Source organism: Zingiber officinale, chromosome 5A (assembly GCF_018446385.1).
Source record: "Zingiber officinale cultivar Zhangliang chromosome 5A, Zo_v1.1, whole genome shotgun sequence".
Lineage (NCBI taxonomy): Eukaryota > Viridiplantae > Streptophyta > Magnoliopsida > Zingiberales > Zingiberaceae > Zingiber > Zingiber officinale.
The window spans coordinates 62,293,746-62,318,357 of record NC_055994.1 but is presented as its reverse complement, the minus strand read 5'-3'; the positions used below and the strand labels follow the sequence as shown (position 1 = coordinate 62,318,357).

The following is a 24,612-nucleotide window of genomic DNA, read 5'->3' as shown; positions in this document are numbered from 1 at the left end:
TTTTATAAGGTATGGGGGATTGTAACGCCCTAAAGTTCTCAAAACTATTTTAGAAATATTTTATGATTTTTCTGGAATTTTAGGATATTTTTATGGAATTTTTAGAATAGCGGAAGTAGTAAAAATAAATAGAAAACGAAAATAGCCTACGCGGGAATTGAACCCGAGACCTAGCGAACCCTATGACTTATAGATAGCTTTAGTAAACCAAGTGAACCCAGTAGGGTCGTGCTGAAAGGAAAGGGAAACAATTTTATTTAAGTTAGAATTGGTGAATTAATTCCTAAATATAAATAGGGATTTAAGTGAGTAATTGTTATTTTTCTTAAACGAGGAAAAACCTTTCCCTCACCCTAGTCACGCCGCCCTCTCCCTCTCCTCTCCTCCTCTCGGCGCCAACCATAAGAACAAACCTAGGGTTCCTTTCCTAGGGCTTCAAGGACACCTTCCGGCGATGACTCCGACACGAGGACGTTTTTCTCCGCGAGAGGAACGCATAGACGCGAGAAGATCGTCGAAAAGATCGTCTCCTCCGGAAATCTAGCAATTAGAATCGTAATAAAATCCGAACAGGAGGTAAGAAACCCCTCACCTACAGTATAAATAGCTTTTCGAATGATAGAATGCTTTTAAATTAGTTTGATGTAGATTTTTCGATGCATAGGGTGTATTTAACCCTCCTCGCGGAATTAGGGATTGAGTTGAGCACCTCTAGATGGGCCAGACACGTTTACTCCTTTCAGTTGGAGATTCTAGACGTCGTCGGGTGCCTAGAGGTGGTCTCCCTAATAGAGGGGAGAGTTGGAGCACACTAAGTGTTCGATAAAATGCTTAGCTCAGTAAAAGGCTACAGTAGGCATTTTTAATAGCTCGGTGAATGCAATAGAAGCATTTAAAATAGCTTAGTTAGTCTTGTTACAGCATATATGGGACTGCGGTCCAATGGGTGGGCACCCACAGTCGCCTCTAGTTCAGATAACCTAGTAAAAGCAAGATAAATTAGTTAGCTATGATCCAGTATTTTACTTTCAGTAGGGGCATTGTACGGGACTAGATGTCCTTGGGCTGGGCTCCCATAGTCGGTCCCTAGGTTTAGATAACCTAGTAAAACCTTATTAAATTCGGGTCTTGCAACCCCGGGTCTAGTTAAGGATGCGCGCATAGCACGTACAGTTGTCGGGCCCATTAGCAGTATGATTATGTATTTTAATCTATTATGATATTAGTTTTCCAAACTCACAATCAGTCATGTGATTATATTCTAAATCAGTTCTAGTTCAGCTTTAAGTTTAACTCAGCTATGTTTCAGTTTAGTCCTTTCTTATTGATACACATGCTAGCTTATGATTCGCTTTGTATGCCATGCTTTAGTGTTCATGTTCAGCAATTTCAGTAGGCCATGCTTCAACAAGTCTATCATATGTTTAATAGCATGTTTTTAAAATCATAGATGCATCGTATGCATGTTTTAGTGAGGTAGATGGTTTCTTACTAAGCTCGCAAACTTACAGATACTTTTTTCCTTATACTGCAGATAAAGGTAAAGGAAAAATGGACTAGTGGAGGCTGCAGGACAATGCGATGAGGATGTGTGTGGATGGAACTTGGAATAAGGATCTAGGGAACTTCAGCAAGCTTGTTCTAAGCATTAGAACTTTTAACTTTTCGATATTTACACTTCAGTATCTTAAATGTTAGAAATTAGTTAATCATGCAATCTGTCAAGTTTAGAACACCATGTTGTGATGTTAGAATGTTTTGTATTTGGTTTAGAATTGTTATAGGTGATTTTGGCACGAACAAGTGCTGAAATCAGACCTTTGGTCGAAATCAGAAACTCGAATCGATCAGCTGATCAATTCGAGGGTTCCCAATCGATCAGCTGATCGATTGGGCAAATTGTTCCGTGAACAGTAGGCTTCTGGGTCGATCAGCCGATCGATCCAGCAATTTCTGTCGCGAACAGGAGGCTCTGGGATCAATCACTGGATCGATTGACCAGTTTGGATCGATCAGCCGATCGATCCAGAATATCGTCCCGGGCACAATAGCGTGCTGGATCGATCACTAGATCGATCCAACCTATGTCCCGCATACAGTAGCCGGCTGAATTGATCACTGGATCGATCTGACTATTCCAATCGATCGGTGGATCGATTGGGAGGTCTGATAATAGCTGGAAAAGATTTATTTCAGTTCCGTGACCATAGGGGACGTAGTATATGCTAGGTATACTTTAGATGACACCCCTTAGCACATGTAGAATCAAGAAATGATAATAGTTTAGCAAAATTTTTAATTAGTACAGCTTCCGCAATTAGACTTAATGAAGGTCATGGATTAGTTAGCATAGATTTATGTGAGGATCGGCCTCACAGCCTAGTTAGTAGGAGGCGGGTCGTTACAGTTTCCCCATCGATTTCAGCCCCAGGGATTTCTATTTCATTTAAATGAGCCATCATTTTGAGGATATGATCCTTTACGGGTGTCCCCTCAATCATGGTGGTTGTCATCAAGTTTCTCATAGCCTGTTGCCCAGTAGCCCGATTCTGGTGTCCGAAGAGTTCCTTGAGATTGATTATCATGTCATAAGCAGTAGGCATGACCTGATGTTGATGTTGCAGTACATTTGACATAGAAGCCAAAATCTAACACCGCGCCATCGCATCTGCCCTAACCCATTTCTTATGATTCTCAATCTCCTCTTCACTAGAATTTCTATTAGGCAAGCTTGGATAGATCTCAAAAAGTACGAACTTGTAGCCTTCAACAATTAAGATAACGTCCAAGTTTTGTTTCTAATCAATGGAATTTGGACCAGTAAGTTTGTTTTCTTTCGATATAACAGCAAGAGGACTGAAAGTCATTTAGAATCCTAAGAATCACAAAATATTTGGTCAAAACTTTAGAATTTAAAATAATATTGATTCCTCAAACAATATCATTTAAATCCATCAACACCTCAAAACACCGTGAATTTTGTATGCCACGATATTATGGACATATACAAATTCAAACATTTGTAAGAGGGGGGTTTACCCAATAATTTTATTATCTTGTCAACCTAACTTTATGATAAATAAAATTAATAGTTGATTTTTCTTCGGTCACACAAATAATATCAGTGACTCTGATGGGAAGGATACTATTAAATGTGCCTAAGTGTATACCATTACTTGATACTTAGTCCATTAAATAGGATTGTGCCCCTTCAGATGGAAAAGATCACACAAACCTAAATAATTTTCTATAATCATCCATAAAGGAAGTTTGATCTAGTGATCTGTAAACAAACTCATCCGATGTGGAGGAAGAGTTCCTTAAGATTGCGCATCATGTTATAAGCAGTAGTCATGGTTTAGTGTTGATGTTGTAGCACATTTGACATAGAAGTCAAAATGTAACACCGCACCATCTCATCTGTCCTGACCCATTTCTTATGATTCTCAATCTCCTCTTCACTAGGATCGCTATTAAGCAAGCTTGGACAGACCTAAAAAAGTATGAACTTGTAGCCTTCAACAGTTAAGACAATATACAAGTTTCTCTTCCAATCTATATAATTGTGTCTAGTAAGTTTGTTCTCTTTCAATATAATAGCAAGAGAATTGAAGGTCATTTGAAATCCTAAGAATCACAAAATATTTGGTTAAAACATAAGAATTTAAAATAATATTGATTCCTCAAAAATTATCATTTAAATTCACCAACACCTCAAAACACCATGAATTTTGTATGCCACAATAGTGTGGACGTATATAAATTCAAACATTTGTAAGAGGTGGTTTTACCCATTAATTTTATTATCTTGTCAACCTAACTTTATGACAAATAAAATTAATAGTTGGTTTTTCTTCGGTCACACAAATAATAGCACTAACTCTAATGGGGAGTATACTATTAAATGCGCCTAAGTGTATACCATTACTTGATACTTATTCCATTAAATAGGATTGTGCCCCTTCAGATAGAGAAGATCACACAAACCTAAATAATTTCCTATAATAATCCATAAAGAAAGTTTGATCTAGTGATCCACAAACAAACTCATCCGATCTGGAGGAAGAAACTCAGAGTCAACGCGCAAGTTTGAATGCATCACTTACAAACCAGTAATGGAGACCGTGGAATTTAAATAATTCCTCTCCCACTTAGTTATTTAAAATGAGGAATGCACCCAGATGCAACACATATAGACAATATAAAAGGTAATAAATAAGAAAAATAATTTTCTAACTATTATGGCCACATCCATAGCTGTCCTCCATGTGCCACCAACCCTAGACGCTGCCAACGGGTCATGTCGTCACGTCTATTATACTTCCTTTTCCATTGTGCCTCTGGTCCTCCAATATCACCACGCCTCGCAAGAATACGATCCATGACAAAAATAAAATTTTACATTTATGGATCCTATATTCCATAAGGGAATGCACATTTAATCCAGATCGAACGAAATGTAAAATCCTAAAACTAATACAGCTCCTAATGTATTTAATAATTACAATCATTCACACACATAAAATGGCCTCGACATTCCCGAGGGTTCAATCACGAACAAACATAATAGGGCCATAATAGTTGGAACTAGGATGCCAGCAACCATAGAGTTAATCTATTTGCACATCCTACTATTATCCTGCCTAAATTTATGTATGAAAAGTGCATAATTTAACTGAAAACAAAACATATAGAGGTAGAAAACTAGCTCTGATACCAATTGTTGGTTGCTACTCAGAATTACGTTCTGCTTCCCCTGTACAAATATTTGTACAAGCATAGAACTTTCCTAACAACATATGTGTTCCTCATGAGTTAAACTTGAATTGGAAACGAAACTTAACATTTTTACTTCAAGTTCAACTCATGTGTTCTTCAGTAGTTAAAACTTGTATTGCAAATGATACTTAACATTATTAATTCAAGTTCATCCCATGTTACAAAAGTTGATTAAATATCTATTTCAAGGATTGACTTCCAAGTTAAACATAGCGAGGCACTTAGCCTTCTTGGGTATAGGATCATCCACCACTTCCTAGATAAAGCCTTTCAATGAAATTAGATATTTAAACTTCTTACAATAACCCTAGGTTTAACTATAGAGACCTCAATAGAAGCACAAGATCAAAACACTAAATTGAAACACAAAACAAAACATGAAATCGCTAGCCACTTGTGTTGGTATTTCAGGATCCATACAAAGAACATAAACTAATTAATTCGAAGCAGAAACAATTAATTAATTATACCTTTCTTTGTAGCTAAAAGACCTCTTGATCTTTTGTTGTATTTCTCTCCTTCTCTTGGACGTCGTGTGGGCAACGATCTACCAAGATGAAATCCACCCAAGCAACTTCTTCTACTCCAAGAAATTTGGCCACCAAGGGAAATCAAAATAGGAAACTTCCTACTCTCACTACAAGAAAAACCCTCATAGACATCGGTGAAACAACAACGGTTTTAAGCAAAAACCGATGTCTTTGAGTATTTTACACCGGTTTTTCCAAAAACCAATGTCTATGAGCGCAAATTTTCACTCATAGACATCGGTTTTTTAACTGATGTCTATAAGCGCCTTATTTTTGTTAATAGACATCGGTTTTAACAGCGGTTTTTAAAACCAGGTGTTAATGAACCAAAAAAAATAATTTAATTTTTCCACCAGCCAAAATTTACAACACTTCACAAAGTTATCTCCAAACCTAAACCAATATCGTGCCCCTTCTCTCAGCCTAAACCTAAACCTCCGACCATCTTTCTCAGGCTCATCTCCCTCTTCCCCTTCCTGGATCGATGCCTTCCCCTTCCTTCTTCCCCTTCCTGGATCGACGCCCCTTCCTCTCCCGAGCAGGATCAAAACCACCTTCTTCGGTCCTAAGCAAAATCGCAGCATAAATTGTTCCGTTCTGCCTCCTCGTCCAATCCTCTCTTCCTCCTCCTTCCTCTCTTCGCTCTACCCGGCTAAGGTAGGGGCTGACGAGATCCGAACAGCGAGAGGACGCCCATGACCACCATGGCACGGTTGGTCGACAACGTGAGGGAATTCGAAGGAAGAGAGAACAGCACCGAGATCCAGGAGCTCGCTTGCTTTGCCGTCGACAAGCACAACAAGAAACAGGTCTTGCGCTCCTCCTAATTAGTGTATTTTTTCTCTCCCAAAATTGGGAATGTTACTCCGTATATCCTTGTGCACTTGTGTTGTTGATCTTTCATAACATATTTGCCTGTTGGTGCATGGTATAACTGTGATATTATATGCACCTCATGTGCATTAGAGTTAATATATAAACCTAAAGTACCTAATGTGGGATTAAACTCCATTACATGACTCAAAATACTCTAATAACTTGAATACTCTTAATTGCTATAAAGCACAGTGGGAAATTCTTAGGTCCGTGCTTTGTGAGAATTATATTGTGATAGAGCTTGCAATTGGAAATCATCAGTCTTTTTCTTCATTCATATTTGCAAATAGCATCTTAAAATCCTCTGTTAAATACTTATTCCAGGTTTTTATGAATGTGTTTGCAGTATGTTCTATAATCTTTTTGAAAACTATTGGTAATATTTTGGCATAGCTGGTATTGATTTTCTATATACCTCCTTTCCTTTACAAGCATTAGTTCTTCTTACTATTTTTGAACTTGACTTCTCAATCTTGGGTTACCAAATTTCTCAGTAACCTGATTTATAGGTCTTAGCTAGAGGCATAGAGTGTGACATTGCATTACTTGCAGTTGAGAGTGAAGAATTTTGGAAAGGTGCTAAACCACTTCGTTTTGGTCAATTGCCATGCCTTCAGGTTGCTGTTGTTCATGAATTGCAAAAATGTTGCTCTTCCTTCATGATAAGCAACTTTTCCATAAGTAATTTGTGTTTCTTTTGATGCATCATTGAACTGGGTATTAGCCCTTCTCCAGTTGTTCATTGAATTGGCTTAATTATTTTTTAATTCCTATAAGCATTTTGCTTCAATGATACAACATATGATTGTTTTTTTTAATCCCTGACTTGCAGGATAATGAAGAGCTGGAAAATTGTAAATAACTGGCCTACACTTCTATATCTGTATTTTTGATGAATTAAGTGTATCAAAATGTCATAGTTAGCCTTTTTGTTCATCAAAGGAACTCCAGTTACCAAGTTTGATAGATTGCTTGTGGTTCTTGTCACATATGTAACGCCCGCCCTTCCAGGTAGCACAAGGGCCACCCCGGAGGGACGGACGTCACTGAAACATAGACATCAATTACTAATGCATATGGATTCATGGCAGCGGAAGACTTATTTAAATTTTTTTTTTCTTTTATCATATGCATTTAGTTTACTTATCATGGCATGTGAATCAAAGCATACTGAACATTTCATCATATCATCATCATTCTAACATGAGTAAAATATCATAAGTGTATAAAATACTAGCTGAAATCATCATCATAAGCATAGGGTCCAACTTAGTTCACATGCACAGCTTAACTAATTATAAGTTCCAAAACATAAGTAGATCTATCCACCGAGCACTTCCACACACATCTTCATTGCCCTTCCTGCTCTGCTCCCCTTAAACAATCCATTCCTTGCCTTTATCTGCAGTACAAGGAAAACGTGTAGCTATAAGCCAAAGGCTTAGTGAGGACCTTGCCTACCCATAAATCCGAAAAGACACATAACATAACATAACATGTAGAAAACATAGCATAGCATAACATAGCATGGAGAAACATAACATAGAACATATCTTATCATGTAAAAACCATAACATCTCATAACATAAGATGAGGGAAAGCAGAACATAATATATCATATCACATAAGGAGCATAACATATCAAAGTATATCATGTGAGTGTATATCATGATTCATATCACATTCTGTAAGCACATTTCATGAAGCCTATCATATCATGTAAACATGTATCATAACTCATACCTGTTCATAAGGGTGCATAAACATAATTTCATAAATATGTGCATGTAGATGCAATATGTATATTTTGAAAACATGTATCATGGAATGCACATATGCATCATGCTTCTTTCAAAACATATAGTATACATACTTGAATATCATATCATCATCATGAGAAGGGCCCTGGCTTGTACCACATGTAAACATAAATGCGCGCAATCCCTAGGACAGGGTAGCTAGCCCCGAACCTACTAGCGATCTAGGTCCGTTCATAGTCCGTCGACCTAGGGGCGTACTGAGGAGCCCATCCCTTAACGAGGTCCGTTCATAGTCCGTCGACCCCGGGGCGCTTATGGAGCCCACCCTTGGTACAAGCCATACAAAGTAAAATATCATGCATATCATATCTCATCATATCATACATGTCATAATTCTTGTCATATCATTAAGAGAGCTCTTGATCCCAACTTAAGGGAAGCATCTCTTTACCATAGCATGAAGAGTGCTCTTGATCCCAACTTAAGGGAAGCAACTCTTTTCCATAACATGAAGAGTGCTCTTGGTCCCGGCTTAAGGGAAGCAACTCTTTAGGCTTTTTTTCTTACATAAGCCATTCATATATGCATTATGAAACATAACATGTTCTTATCATAACATAAAGTATAACATGTCATTTTCATATCATCAAACATGGCATATCATCTCATGAACTTAGCATACATATCATGAACATGGCATATCATATCATGAGTCTAGCATATCATATCATTAACATGGCATATCATGTCATAAGTCTATCATATCATATCATGAACATGGCATATCATATCATAAGACATAACAATGCAACATATCATAAGGCATATTTTCATCATATCATGAAGCATGAAAGCTTAATCTACTGATATATCAAAGGCTACATATCTTGAGAATACATAAACATGTTTAGTTAGGTTTAAACTCTTTCCTAACCCAATTATCCATCTTGGCCGAACCACATCAGTAGGTTTCATCCTCATTTCATTCCATATTAAGCATAGAACTTACCCACATAACATGTAAACTTGATCTAAACACATACAAGGCATTATACTTCATGAATAAGCATGTTTGAGTTCAAAACTCTAACCCTAATCCAATTATCTCAATTTGGATGACATATATCAGTAGGGTTCTTATATCATTTGGTTCCATATGAAGCATAAAACTTATCCACATAACATGTAAACTTGACCTAAGCACATACAAGGCATTATACTTCATGAATAAGCATGTTTGAGTTCAAAACTCTAACGCTAATCCATTTATCTCAATTTGGCCGAAACATATCAGTAGGGTTCTTACATCATTTGGTTCCATATGAAGCAATAAACTTATCCACATAACATGTAAACTTGACCTAAGCGCATCCACGGCATTATACTTCTTGAATGAGCATGTTTGAGTTAAAAACTCTAACCCTAACCCATTTATTTCAATTTGGACGAAACATATCAGTAGGGTTTCATATCATTTTATTCCATATGAAGCATAAAACTTAAACATATGACATGAAAATTGGATCTAAGTATATACATGGCACTATACAAGCATATACAAGGCACTATACTTCATGAATAAGCCTATTAGAGTTCAAAACTTTAACCTTAACCTATTTATCTCAATTTGGCCGAACCATATCAGTAGGGTTTCATATCATTTTATTCCATATGAAGCATACAACTTAAACATATAACATGCAAATTTGATCTAAGCATATACAAGGCACTATACAAGCATATACAAGGCATTATACTTTATGAATAAGCCTATTTGAGTTCAAAACTTTAACCCTAACCTATTTATCTCAACTTGGCCAAAACATATCAGTAGGGTTTCATATCATTTTATTCCATATGAAGCATAAAACTTAACCATATAACATGCAAACTTAATCTAAGTATATACAAGCCATTGTACAAGCACATACAATTCACCATACTTCATGAATGGGACTATTTGAGTTCAAAATTCTAACCCTAACTTATTTATCTAAATTTGGCCGAAACACATCAGTAGGGTTTCATGATTTTTCATTCCATATCAAGAATAAAAAAAATTAAGTTATCCACATATAAAAATTCCTACATCATAAAAGAGTACAACAACTATGGTTTCTATGCAAAATTCTTGACCTAAGGCCTATAAGTCATGTTGGCCGAAACATATGTATAGAAATCTCCTTGTTTTTGTCACAACATGAAGAATGAGACCTTAACTATCAACACATAAAATTCACATATCATATAAGTATGAAATCAAGCATGTTCTCACAAGAAAGAAAAACTAGCCTTAACCCTCTTTTGTCTCTTGGCCGAAATATTCATAGTGAGGGTTTAGATTTCTTTTCTTTTTTTTTTATAAAACATAACTTGAAACTTGTTGACCCTAAAAGATCATCCATCAAGAACCCACAAGAAAATTTTACGGTTTTGAAAACTCTTGGAAAAAACTTAACGATCGATTCGACAACAACTTGTACTGCAGTGAGGGGAATACTCACATCCTTCGCTAAATTCTCTAAGGAGGGAACCTTGCTTGTGAATCCTTCCTAGAGGAGAGCTTCCTTGCTCCTTGGTCTCGGCAAGAGGATGAGAGGGAGAGAGAGAGGTCATGGTGAGGGTGAGTAGGAGGAGAATGAGAGCAAATGACAACTCATCTTTAATTTCCTCCTTTTATTCAATATGAGAGGAGGAAGGAAAATATATTTTTCTTCCTCCTTTCTTTTACTCTCTTCATAATTAAGAGAAAAGTCTAGATACATCCCTTCTTGGTGAGTAAGAAAGGAATATTCTAGAGCATCTCTTCATTAGAGAAGGAGAAGACAACTCTCACTTCTCCTTCTAAGAGAAGAGCCTTTTCTTCTTACATTTAATTATAGTTTTCCTCTCTTTCCTAACAATAATTTCTCTTGGTCTAGTGGTTATCTTATTCAGGCATCTAATGAGAGATCTAGAGTTCAAGTCCTAGACCTTATGTATTTTTATTTCTATTTTATTTGTTTAAGTGTTCGGCTAGGAGCAAAATTCAACTAAAGCATATATATTTTTCTTTATTCATGATAGAATATTCTAGAATTTTGCTTAGGACCCTATGGGTGTTACAGTCTCCCATACCTCATAAAAGTTCGTCCTCGAACTTAAAATAGCTCGGGGTACTTCTGTCTCATATCGTCTTCGCGTTCCCAAGTCGCTTCTTCCAACCGTTGATTTTGCCATAGAACCTTTACTAAAGGTATTTCCTTGTTCCTTAGCCTTTTAATATCTCGATCTAATATATGAATTGGTCGGCTCTCGTAGCTCAGGTCCTCTTGAACTTGAACTGTCTGTGGTTCGATCACTTGATCTGTGCCACCCATGTACTTCTTGAGCATTGAGACATGGAACACATTGTGAATAGCCGACATTTCTGGTGGTAACTCTAGTTCATAAGCCACCTTGCCAACTCTCTTCAGAATTTGATATGGTCCTACATATCGAGGACTTAGTTTTCCCTTCTTTCTGAATCTCATCACTCCTTTTATAGGAGCTACTTTGAGGAATACTGAATCCCCGACGCTGAATTCCAGCGGCCTACGTCGCTTATCTGCATAATTCTTCTGCTGACTTTGGGCAGTCTCTATTCTTTGGCGGATCTTCTGTATTGCACGGGTGGTGCTGTCGATAAGATTGATTTGAAATCCCATTTCCTTCTTTTCACCGCCTTCATACCAGCATATAGGGGATCTACATTTTCTCCCGTACAATGCTTCGTACGGTGCCATACCAATGGTAGCTTGATAGCTATTGTTATAGGCAAATTCCGCTAAGCATAGATATCGGCACCAACTCCCATTGAAGTCCAGGGCACAAACTCGTAACATATCTTCCAGTACTTGATTCACCCTTTCTGTTTGCCCGTCAGTCTGAGGGTGAAAGGCAGTGCTGAACAATAATTTCGTACCTAGGGCTTTCTGAACACACTCCCAAAAATGTGAAATAAAATGACCATCTCTATCAGAGATGATGGTCTTAGGGATCCCATGCAGTCTGATAATCTCTTTGACATATAATTGGGCTAGCTGTTCGATCGAGTAGGTCATCTTGATTGCCATAAAATGGGCCGATTTTGTCAACCTGTCCACGATTACCCATATAGCATCGTAGCCATTCGTCGTTTTGGGAAGTCCCGAAATGAAGTCCATGGAAATATCCTCCCATTTCCATTTTGGAATCTGAATTGGCTGCAGTACACCTCCAGGTCTCTGGTGTTCTGCTTTAACTCTTTGGCAGGTCAGGCAAGTACTGACGTGCTGAGCCACATCCCTCTTTATACCAAACCACCAGAATTTCTTCTTCAAGTCTTGGTACATTTTGGTGGATCCAGGATGCATTGCGTATGGTGTCGCATGCGCCTCCTCTAATAACTTTTTCCGCATCTCTGAATCGTCGAGAATACAAAGGCGATCCTTGAAGTACAGTATTCCACTGTCAGCGATACGAAATTCATTATCCTTCCCTTCTAAGACTTCTTGCTTGATCCTTTGGATACTGGGGTCACGGGTTTGTTTCTCCAATATATTGTTGAATAATGTTGTTGCTAGGGTCAGGGTAGAGAGTTGCCCGGTCACATTCTCGATCCCCTGACCGGTAATGTTTCTCGGCTTCCCGATAAATTCATACTTCGGTTCGCATTTAGGATTTGATAACATATTTGCATAATGACCAATAATAGGTATCTGACCTGTAATGACCGTCGAAGCACTCGTCCCATCTTCTCTGGTGAGGGAGTGGATCCTGGCATTCGTCATAGCTAGTGGGGCTTCCAGTCTTCCTTGGCTTATCTGAGGGCCTTCTAGTGCAGCTTGCATTAGATGTAGCTGTGAGGGGGCACCTCTGTTCTGGATACTTTGCTGCTGAGGTGTCTGCATCTGAGTAGGACAATTTCTGGCCAAGTGTCCTTCCAATCCGCAGCTGTAGCACTTATTCGTGCCCACACGGCATTTTCCCGGATGCTTCTTTCCGCAGGTGGTGCACTGAGGAAACATAGGTTGCTTGTTCGCTGAACCACCCTGAGAACTGTTCCATTGTTTTCTTTTACCGTTGGAGTTTCCCTTCCAGTTGGTTCTGATATGTTGAGGTTTCTGAACTTGACTCTTACCCTCATTCATCGCCTTCTGATAGTGTTCAGTGATCAGAGCACTGCGAATTAATTCCTCGGTGGTCTGTGGTCTATTAACGTCGCCGGCCACATTTAGGGCTATCTCGGGTCTGAGCATCTTCAGCATAAGTCTGACCCTTTCTCTTTCTGTACCGACCAGCTCTGGACATAGGCGTGCTAATCGGTTAAATTTCTTCACGGCCTCATTCACTGATAGGTCACCATGCCGAAACTCGGTGAACTCGTCGTAGTGTTTATTGGTCACCCGCATATGGAAGAACTCTTCAAGGAATTCAGTCTCGAAGTCTGTCCATCTCATCTGATTCACCTGTCTCCTTGCTTTGACTTGGTCCCACCACATTCTGGCATCGCCTGTAAGGCAAAACGATGCACACTTAACCTTCTCGTGTTCGGGCCAATCTAAAAGCTCCACGATGCTTTCCACAGTCTTAAGTCACGCATGAGCATCCCATGGCTCACAGTTTCCGGAGAAGGCTTCTGGCTTTTGCCTCTGCCACTGAATCAGGTATGCCTCTTGTCGGACCACTGGAATAGGAACTACCGGTGGTACCGGTGCCGGAGGTACTGGTACAGCCGCAGGTATAATAGGTATCGCATTCGGGTTCCCTGGTGGTATAACAGGTTTCCCTTGCTGATTCATCAATGCAGTGATCGTTTGTTGCTGTTCCGTGACCTGACACTGGAGCTCAGTAATCACATGCATCAGATCGGGTGGAGGTATCGTCTCATCTGCTCGGGTAGTTCGTGTTCTAACCATGCTTTATCTTCAATAATCACAATAAGCTAATATAAGTTATCGTTATTCATAAATAGGCTACCCTAAGGTTGTTATTGTTCCTAATCTACCATCATATATATCTAAGCTAAAAATGTGATAACTAAATAAATAAGATAATAAGCATGCATATTATCAAACATCATAAAGAAATAGATCAAGCATAAATATCACATCAAAATAAAATTTAAGCATAAAATTCTTACTTGGAGCGGCAGGATAAAGGCTTGATGTGTGTGTAGTGGAAGGTAAACCTAGCTATGATACCATACTGTAACGCCCGCCCTTCCAGGTAGCACTAGGGCCACCCCGGAGGGACGGACGTCACTGAATCATAGACATCAATTACTAATGCATATGGATTCATGGCAGCGGAAGACTTATTTAAATTTTTTTTTTTCTTTTATCATATGCATTTAGTTTACTTATCATGGCATGTGAATCAAAGCATACTGAACATTTCATCATATCATCATCATTCTAACATGAGTAAAATATCATAAGTGTATAAAATACTAGCTGAAATCATCATCATAAGCATAGGGTCCAACTTAGTTCACATGCACAGCTTAACTAATTATAAGTTCCAAAACTTAAGTAGATCTATCCACCGAGCACTTCCACACACATCTTCATTGCCCTTCCTGCTCTGCTCCCCTTAAACAATCCATTCCTTGCCTTTATCTGCAGTACAAGGAAAACGTGTAGCTATAAGCCAAAGGCTTAGTGAGGTCCTTGCCTACCCATAAATCCGAAAAGACACATAACATAACATAACATGTAGAAAACATAGCATAGCATAACATAGCATGGAGAAACATAACATAGAACATATCTTATCATGTAAAAACCATAACATCTCATAACATAAGATGAGGGAAAGCAGAACATAATATATCATATCACATAAGGAGCATAACATATCAAAGTATATCATGTGAGTGTATATCATGATTCATATCACATTCTGTAAGCACATTTCATGAAGCCTATCATATCATGTAAACATGTATCATAACTCATACCTGTTCATAAGGGTGCATAAACATAATTTCATAAATATGTGCATGTAGATGCAATATGTATATTTTGAAAACATGTATCATGGAATGCACATATGCATCATGCTTCTTTCAAAACATATAGTATACATACTTGAATATCATATCATCATCATGAGAAGGGCCCTAGCTTGTACCACATGTAAACATAAATGCGCGCAATCCCTAGGACAGGGTAGCTAGCCCCGAACCTACTAGGGATCTAGGTCCGTTCATAGTCCTTCGACCTAGGGGCGTACTGAGGAGCCCATCCCTTAACGAGGTCCGTTCATAGTCCGTCGACCCCGGGGCGCTTATGGAGCACACCCTTGGTACAAGCCATACAAAGTAAAATATCATGCATATCATATCTCATCATATCATACATGTCATAATTCTTGTCATATCATTAAGAGAGCTCTTGATCCCAACTTAAGGGAAGCATCTCTTTACCATAGCATGAAGAGTGCTCTTGATCCAAACTTAAGGGAAGCAACTCTTTTCCATAACATGAAGAGTGCTCTTGGTCCCGGCTTAAGGGAAGCAACTCTTTTGGCTTTTTTTCTTACATAAGCCATTCATACATGCATTATGAAACATAACATGTTCTTATCATAACATAAAGTATAACATGTCATTTTCATATCATCAAACATGGCATATCATCTCATGAACTTAGCATACATATCATGAACATGGCATATCATATCATGAGTCTAGCATATCATATCATTAACATGGCATATCATGTCATAAGTCTATCATATCATATCATGAACATGGCATATCATATCATAAGACATAGCAATGCAACATATCATAAGGCATATTTTCATCATATCATGAAGCATGAAAGCTTAATCTACTCATATATCAAAGGCTACATATCTTGAGAATACATAAACATGTTTAGTTAGGTTTAAACTCTTTCCTAACCCAATTATCCATCTTGGCCGAACCACATCAGTAGGTTTCATCCTCATTTCATTCCATATTAAGCATAGAACTTACCCACATAACATGTAAACTTGATCTAAACACATACAAGGCATTATACTTCATGAATAAGCATGTTTGAGTTCAAAACTCTAACCCTAATCCAATTATCTCAATTTGGCCGAAACATATCAGTAGGGTTCATATATCATTTGGTTCCATATGAAGCATAAAACTTATCCACATAACATGTAAACTTGACCTAAGCACATACAAGACATTATACTTCATGAATAAGCATGTTTGAGTTCAAAACTCTAACCCTAATCCATTTATCTCAATTTGGACGAAATATATCAGTAGGGTTCTTACATCATTTGGTTCCATATGAAGCAATAAACTTATCCACATAACATGTAAACTTGACCTAAGCACATACAAGGCATTATACTTCATGAATGAGCATGTTTGAGTTAAAAACTCTAACCCTAACCCATTTATTTCAATTTGGCCGAAACATATCAGTAGGGTTTCATATCATTTTATTCCATATGAAGCATAAAACTTAAACATATGACATGCAAATTGGATCTAAGTATATACATGGCACTATACAAGCATATACAAGGCACTATACTTCATGAATAAGCCTATTAGAGTTCAAAACTTTCACCTTAACCTATTTATCTCAATTTGGCCGAACTATATCAGTAGGGTTTCATATCATTTTATTCCATATGAAGCATACAACTTAAACATATAACATGCAAATTTGATCTAAGCATATACAAGGCACTATACAAGCATATACAAGGCATTATACTTCATGAATAAGCCTATTTCAGTTCAAAACTTTAACCCTTACCTATTTATCTCAACTTGGACGAAACATATCAGTAGGGTTTCATATCATTTTATTCCATATGAAGCATAAAACTTAACCATATAACATGCAAACTTAATCTAAGTATATACAAGGCATTGTACAAGCACATACAATTCACCATACTTCATGAATGGGACTATTTGAGTTCAAAATTCTAACCCTAACTTATTTATCTAAATTTGGACGAAACACATCAGTAGGGTTTCATGATTTTTCATTCCTTATCAAGCATAAAAAAAATTAAGTTATCCACATATAAAAATTCCTACATCATATAAGAGTACAACTACTATGGTTTCTATGCAAAATTCTTGACCTAAGGCCTATAAGTCATGTTGGCCGAAACATATGTATAGAAATCTCCTTGTTTTTGTCACAACATGAAGAATGAGAACTTAACTATCAACACATAAAATTCACATATCATATAAGTATGAAATCAAGCATGTTCTCACAAGAAAGAAAAACTAGCCTTAACCCTCTTTTGTCTCTTGGCCGAAATATTCATAGTGAGGGTTTAGATTTCTTTTTTTTTTTTTTATAAAACATAACTTGAAACTTGTTGACCCTAAAAGATCATCCATCAAAAACCCACAAGAAAATTTTATGGTTTTGAAAACTCTTGGAAAAAACTTAACGATCGATTCGACAACAACTTGTACTGCAGTGAGGGGAATACTCACATCCTTCGCTAAATTCTCTAAGGAGGGAACCTTGCTTGTGAATCCTTCCTAGAGGAGAGCTTCCTTGCTCCTTGGTCTCGGCAAGAGGATGAGAGGGAGAGAGAGAGGTCACGGTGAGGGTGAGTAGGAGGAGAATGAGAGCAAATGACAACTCATCTTTAATTTCCTCCTTTTATTCAATATGAGAGGAGGAAGGAAAATATATTTTTCTTCCTCCTTTCTTTTACTCTCTTCATAATTAAGAGAAAAGTCTAGATACATCCCTTCTTGGTGAGTAAGAAAGGAATATTCTAGAGCATCTCTTCATTAGAGAAGGAGAAGACAACTCTCACTTCTCCTTCTAAGAGAAGAGCCTTTTCTTCTTACATTTAATTATAGTTTTCCTCTCTTTCCTAACAATAATTTCTCTTGGTCTAGTGGTTATCTTATTCAGGCATCTAATGAGAGATCTAGAGTTCAAGTCCTAGACCTTATGTATTTTTATTTCTATTTTATTTGTTTAAGTGTTCGGCTAGGAGCAAAATTCAACTAAAGCATATATATTTTTCTTTATTCATGATAGAATATTCTAGAATTTTGCTTAGGACCCTATGGGTGTTACAGCATAGTGGTTAGGTATTTTTCCAATGTGAAGAAAGTGAGGAAATTTTATGTTCCATTTTGAATCACTGGTAGGTTATGGGCTATTATAACATAATCTATAATGTTCTTTCATAAGGCAACGTACTCCATGTTTCTCCAAGTGAATTTATGCTTTTCCACTTGCAGCATGTTTTCTTTTGAAACAATAAAGATATTGATTATCCACACTTGAATTTTATCAGTGGTAATCTGTACTTTTGGTATGCCAAGTCTGTATTTATTATCAAATCTTTATGTGATGAAGTGTGATCAAGTAGAAGTTCAGTTGTTGCAACAGTTAACATTTTCTAAGGCTCTCTTTTCTTTAGGGTTATTTAATCTAGTTGTACTTCCATAATTCATCAAACTAACAAGTTATATGATACACAGGATTCAGTATTTGTTGTAGGATATCCACTTGGTGGAGATACAATCTCTGTGACAAAGGGTGTGGTATCACGAATTGAGGTTTGATTTCATGAAATTGTGATCATAAGCTTTTAGTATTTTTTTGGTGAATTTTATATTCTTGCTGAGATTGTTTTATAGATGATAAATTGCTGACTTAAGTGTTATCAATTTTAAGTTGGTTGAAAATTTTAGAACATGGTGTCCAAATGAGTTTTTTAATATTAATCACTTTTTTTTTTGCTTCTGTTTTAGGTTAGTATGCTCATGGATCCTCTGATCTGCTTGGTATTCAGATTGATGCTGCAATAAACCCTGGTTGGTAACTCAACCTAGTTTCCTTACTAGAATGATAGCATTTTATTTTTTAGATAGTTGGATGTTATTGCACCACTTTCTCTGGCAAGGTGCAGATATATTCTTGTAAAAGCATATTAATGTTGTCAAAGAAACGTACTTGTTTTACAGGAAACAGTGGTGGTCCTGCCTTCAATGATCGTGGTGAGTGTATTGGTGTGGCATTCCAGGTATTCCTTCTGCTAAATCTGCCTTTTATTTTCCCTACTTTATCTATTCCAAACTTTTCAAAAATCTTTTATAGATTAACTTTGTCCCAGAATAATGTTTAATGGAAATGCATCTTAGTACTGCTTTTGCACCTAAATTAGCATTCTACCTTCTTTCATATCTCACTAGATATTTCATTTAGGTTTTCAGATTCGAATACACTAAAAATATTGGATATGTTATTCCAACCACTGTGGTTTCTCATTTTCTTGATGATTATGAAAGAAATGGGAAGTATACTGGTAAGTTGACATCTGAAAGATTCTATTTTGATAGATCTAGTTCAGAATGATTGTTAGATATAACTATCTACTGTTTTCCACTAGTTTGATTGGAGTTCCTAGCTAATTGATATAGAGAATGCAATACCTCTGATACCTATGGCTATTCTGATTAAGCTGTAAGTATGCTAGTTAGACTACCTGGGTCCACTTCGCGTGATTATGACTTGTGTCTTCATAAAGATTTAAATTTATACCTTTGTCAGCTTGGTTGTTGAATTAATTCTTTGTATGTTATTTAAGGTAATATAGGTTTTTTTTTTTTTGCTTCTCACATCATATTGGAGTTATTCACTTTAATAAATGCATGTATAGATTAGGGGTGCAAATGAATCAAATCGAGCCGAATAATATGAAAATATTGATATTTGAGTTCAAACTAAAAAAATATATATGATATTCGAAGCTTGAAAATTCAAATAATTTTGTCTCGAGCTCGATTCAAAATAAAATTCAAGCTCAAGTTCGATTTGAATTGATCGAACCTTGATTTGAGCATATTTGAACTATAACTCTAAATGACTTAAATTTGAATTTTGTTCCAATTATTCAAATCTTAATTTGAATATATTTAAGTTAAAATAATGTTAAAATAATTAGAATTCAATTCGAGTTCGGCTCGCGAGCAACTAGTGAACAATCTAACAAAATATTATGGGTTCGAATTTGGCCCGAAAAAATTACTGAACATGTTTGAGTTCTGCTCGAATTCAATAATTTCGAATACAAATCAAATATTTTTTGAGCTAGCTTGAAAAACTCGCGAATTGGCTTGATTCGTTTGCACCGCTAGTATTGATGTGCGTGTGTGTATCATATTTTTTTATAAATGACAGTTAGATTTTTTTAATTTTTTTGGCAAAATTAGGATTTACTTCTCTTGGGGTATTACTTCAGAAATTGGAGAATCCAGCATTGCGGGCAAGCTTAAAAGTACCATCTAATGTGGTATTTATGTTGATTTTCTAGAAGTATGGGTTCTTAATTTTTTTTCCATGTTCCGTAATATATTAAGATTTGATATTACATAGTTTTGGTATATTTTCTACTTTAAACTGAGAGTATCTTGCTTGTAAAATCAAACAATTTGATATACTTGTGTGAAAGATCCGTAAACATGATTCTTTTGGCCTTCGGATGTGTCAAAAGAGTGTTCATGTAATGTTCCTTATGATATTATTATCCTGCTAATGATAATTTGATTCCCACATGTTGAATTTATCGGGTTTGGTTGTCATTTCAAAGCCTCATAGTTAAACACTATCCTATTGTAACGGCCACCCTCCTTACTACTACTCTGAGGGTGACTGCTACTGATTCTACTAACTACTGTACTACTTGCTTTAAGACCAGAGATATTTTAAACTATTGGAAAACATATCATATATCAGAACATGCCTCTAAATAACAGCATAAAATTTCTTGATACTTTTTTTTTCTTTATTTCTTTCTTGTTTATCTCTCTTTTTTTTATACAAGATTGAACATGCAATTAAGTGTAACAACCAGTATAACATGCAGATCTATAAAGCTTAAATACCTCTACTACTTACTACATCACTTGTTATCTTGCATTCATTTTATTCTACAACCGAACAGAAATAAAAGGAAGTCAATTAAACCTACTGCTCATTTATTGCACACAAATCTGAACATCACATGTTTTCCTTCCATAAAATAAATGTAACGACCACCCTTCTTACTACTACTACATTCTAAGGATGACCGTTACTTGACTACTAACTCTACTTAACCGGTATGATAAAAATCTTTAGGAAAACCCTACCGAAAAATTTCGGCAGAGTCTCCCCTGTACCGGTGACCATATCCGTAAATACATACAGAGTATACTCAGCCACAGGCGACTGGAACATATAATTTCACAACCACGCAGTATAATAGCACAATAAAAATATGAAACTACTCTAGCAATGGCAAACAACCATATCACTCCAACAATAGGAGGTATCAAACTACAAATGCGGAAATAAACTCAATTTCAATATAACATTAAAAGAGAACTAAAGGAAAAGTCTTGACAATTTTGCCAGCTAATTCTGGATCTCTCCATAGTCCTGGCATCACACACACTGTCACAGCATCTCCTTGTCGCCTTCCTTCTTATTCTTTTCCTTTTCCTTTATCTGCAGTAGGAGGAAAATAGTATCTATAAGCTAAAAGCTTAGTGAGCGCTATCCTACTCACAAAAACTCGATATGCATGTATATCAATAAAAACATGCTAAAACTGAATGCTAACATGTAGAGCTACTCATGCTCATAAATAGCAAAGAAATCAACTAACTGAAAAGCTAACATGTATAGCTAATCATGCTCATAAATAGCAATAAAGGAATCATACTAACTGAAATACTAAACATGTATAGCTAATCATGCTCATAAATAGCGAAGAAACTAACTGAAAAACTAACATGTAAAGCCAATCATAGAACTATCATGTGTATCAATAAGAAACTGAATTGATACCTAAGCTAAACTAATTAATGCTAAACTGAGTCTAACTTGTATTCACATAACTAATTTGTGAAGTTTTGAAAACTATTTACATAATAGATTAAAATAATAATCATGCTGCTGATGGGCCCGGCAACTGTACTTGCTGTGCGCGCATCCCTAACTAAACCCGGGATTGCAAGTTCCGAGTCTAGTAGGGTTTACTAGGTTATCTAAACCTAGGGACGACTGTGGGAGCCCAACCCAATGGATATCTAATCCAGTACAGTGCCACTGCTGAAAATAAAATACTGATTTCATAGCTAATTTTCTTACCTTGCTTTAACTAGGTTATCTGAACCTAGAGGCGACTGTGGGAGCCCACCCATTGGACCGTAGTCTCATATAAGCAAGACTAAATAAGTTATTTTAAATGCTTCTACTGCATTAACTGAGCTATTAAAATGCCTACTATAGCATTATATTGAGCTAAGCATTTTATCAAGCACTTGGTGTGCACTAGAACACACCCTACGTACTGAAAATCTATATACAAAGCTTAGCATAAATCTGCATGCAAAGCCTAACAAAAATCTGCATATTAAGCCTATCAAAATCTGCATACTTTACTTATAAAAATCTGCATGCTATAAAGATAGAGCAAAGAAAGCAACTTGGACTTTCTAAACATGCTGTAAAATAGAGCAAAAGAAAGCTAACTTAGACTTACTAAACATGCTGTAAAATAGAGCAATTGAAAGCTAACTTGGACTTTCTAAACATGCTGTAAGGTAGAGCAAAATAAACTAATTCTGAACTGTTAAAACAAGGTTATTCTTGCCCTTAAACCAGTAACAAATAATCTATCCAAACTTACTAGTATACTAAGTTGTGCATGCTCATTTAGTGGCAAGGGAAACTGAATCAGCATACTACTACATGCTATAATCCTTAACATAATTGGAAATAAGCACCTTTCATGGAAACCGAGATATAAGAAGGAATATTGCTGTTATCAAACATCTACGCATGATATACTAAAGCATGTATCACTAAAATCTACTCATGTTGAATTATTTCCAATTAAGCAAAGTATAAGGAAAAGTTGCTTCTAATGGACGGTAAGGATGTATTCTACACTTACTAACATAACAATAAAACTGCTCGAGTTTATAAAATAAACAAGCAACCAAATTTGCACTGCTATTAGAAGCAACACTACAATATAAACGATTCCACACCTGTTTAAAGAAGCTAGACTAAGTTTGAACTTGCAAATAGGCAAAGTATAATCCGGTTCTGCACTTGCTAATAGGAAAACATAATCCTAGTTTCTTAATTCTTTTACACATCATGTGCATTACATGTGCAGTTGATGTAGGGCTTCCAAAAATAGATATTTACTGGTTGTTTTGCTAATGTTCCTATAATGTGCTGTCAAGGTCAAGTAGGATGCACTAAAATCTGTTAAACTTGAAACCTATACAAAACCTATTCGAGAAATCTAATCATGCTCTTCTTTGTGCTCACTTCTGCCCACAGAAACACATGGATAGAAATAACCTAACCATCAATTCACGGTAGGAAACAAAAATGGCAGCGATCATCTAAACCAAAGAAAACCACTTATCTAAGGGTTTCATCTTTAACAGATTGAATAAAATCTACACCACAGCAATCATCCAATCAAGGAAAACTCACGGCAGACTCAACACAAGGAAACTTCAAACAAATCCGGAAGCAAAGAAAACAAATCGAAGCTCGGAACTACTCCTACTGCAGGTGAGAAGCAACTCACCTCGCTGTTCTTAGACTTACAACCGAGAAGAAGGAGGCTTCTAGGGCTTCGGATATATGCTTCCTCGACGATCTCTTGGTATCTTCTTGCTCTCCTCGACGAGAGGATCACAAAGGTATGAAGAACTCACGCAGAAGGGTGCTCGCCGGCCGCCGGAGACGCCCTAAAGCTCGCTGCGTTTTTCGCCCGAGTGAAAACGCCGTCGCCGAGAGAAAGGGGAGGAAAAGATTTTGTCATGGGGAAAACCTAAGTTCTCTTCTTATAACTTTAATATTCTGTTAACTAACAATTGCTTAAATACAACTTGATTCGGGTTTTATTAAGAAAAGTTCGGCTGGTCTGTTGGTGGGCTGCGTTCTGCTTAAGGCCTAGCGCATGGGTTCGAAACTTGGTTGCAACCTTTTTTCCTTCCTATTTATTTCCTATTCATTAACTACTTCTTAAATAAAATATTTCTCCTTTTTAAATAAGAAACGATCGCTAGCACACTTGGTCAGCCCGACTTTAACCAAATCCCAGGTCTCGGCTTCGATTCCTCAGCCGCGCACTTTTATTTCCAATTTATTTTACTGTTCCTAACTACAAGTTAAATATATATCGCTCCATATATGATTAACAAAACAATGTAGCTCAGCTGGTTGGCCCGATTTCTGCTTGGGCCGAGGAGCTGGGTTCGAACCCCAGCTTCTACAAACTTATTTTTTTCTTTTCTTTTTATTTTATTTTTAAAACTTCTTCCTCTGGGTAAAAATACCAAACGAACTCCAAAAATTGCATAAAAATACTCTAAAAATTCCTAAAAATCTCTAGAATATTTTAAAAGCATTTCCAGATTTTTATAAGGACTTTTAGAACTCGAAATAGGGAAAATTGGGTCGTTACAATTCTCCCTCCCTTATAAAAAGTTCGTCCTCGAACTTAGGATAATTCTGGATATTTCTATCATATACTATCCTCTCGCTCCTAAGTAACTTCCTCATGCTTCTGGTTCTAAATGACTTCCACTAATGACACTTCTTTGTTTCTTAGTCTCTTGTCTGCTCTGTCCACTATCTGTG

The 24,612-nt window shown here is 36.7% G+C and overlaps 1 long non-coding RNA gene across 1 annotated transcript; it reads left to right on the top strand.

The window, feature by feature from the left end:
* Window positions 1-18,454: 18,454 nt before the first annotated feature.
* Window positions 18,455-19,080, top strand: LOC121982854. The gene is made up of 3 exons (XR_006112298.1): window positions 18,455-18,515; window positions 18,711-18,773; window positions 18,924-19,080. It is a non-coding gene; the product is annotated as an uncharacterized LOC121982854 (long non-coding RNA).
* Window positions 19,081-24,612: the final 5,532 nt, after the last annotated feature.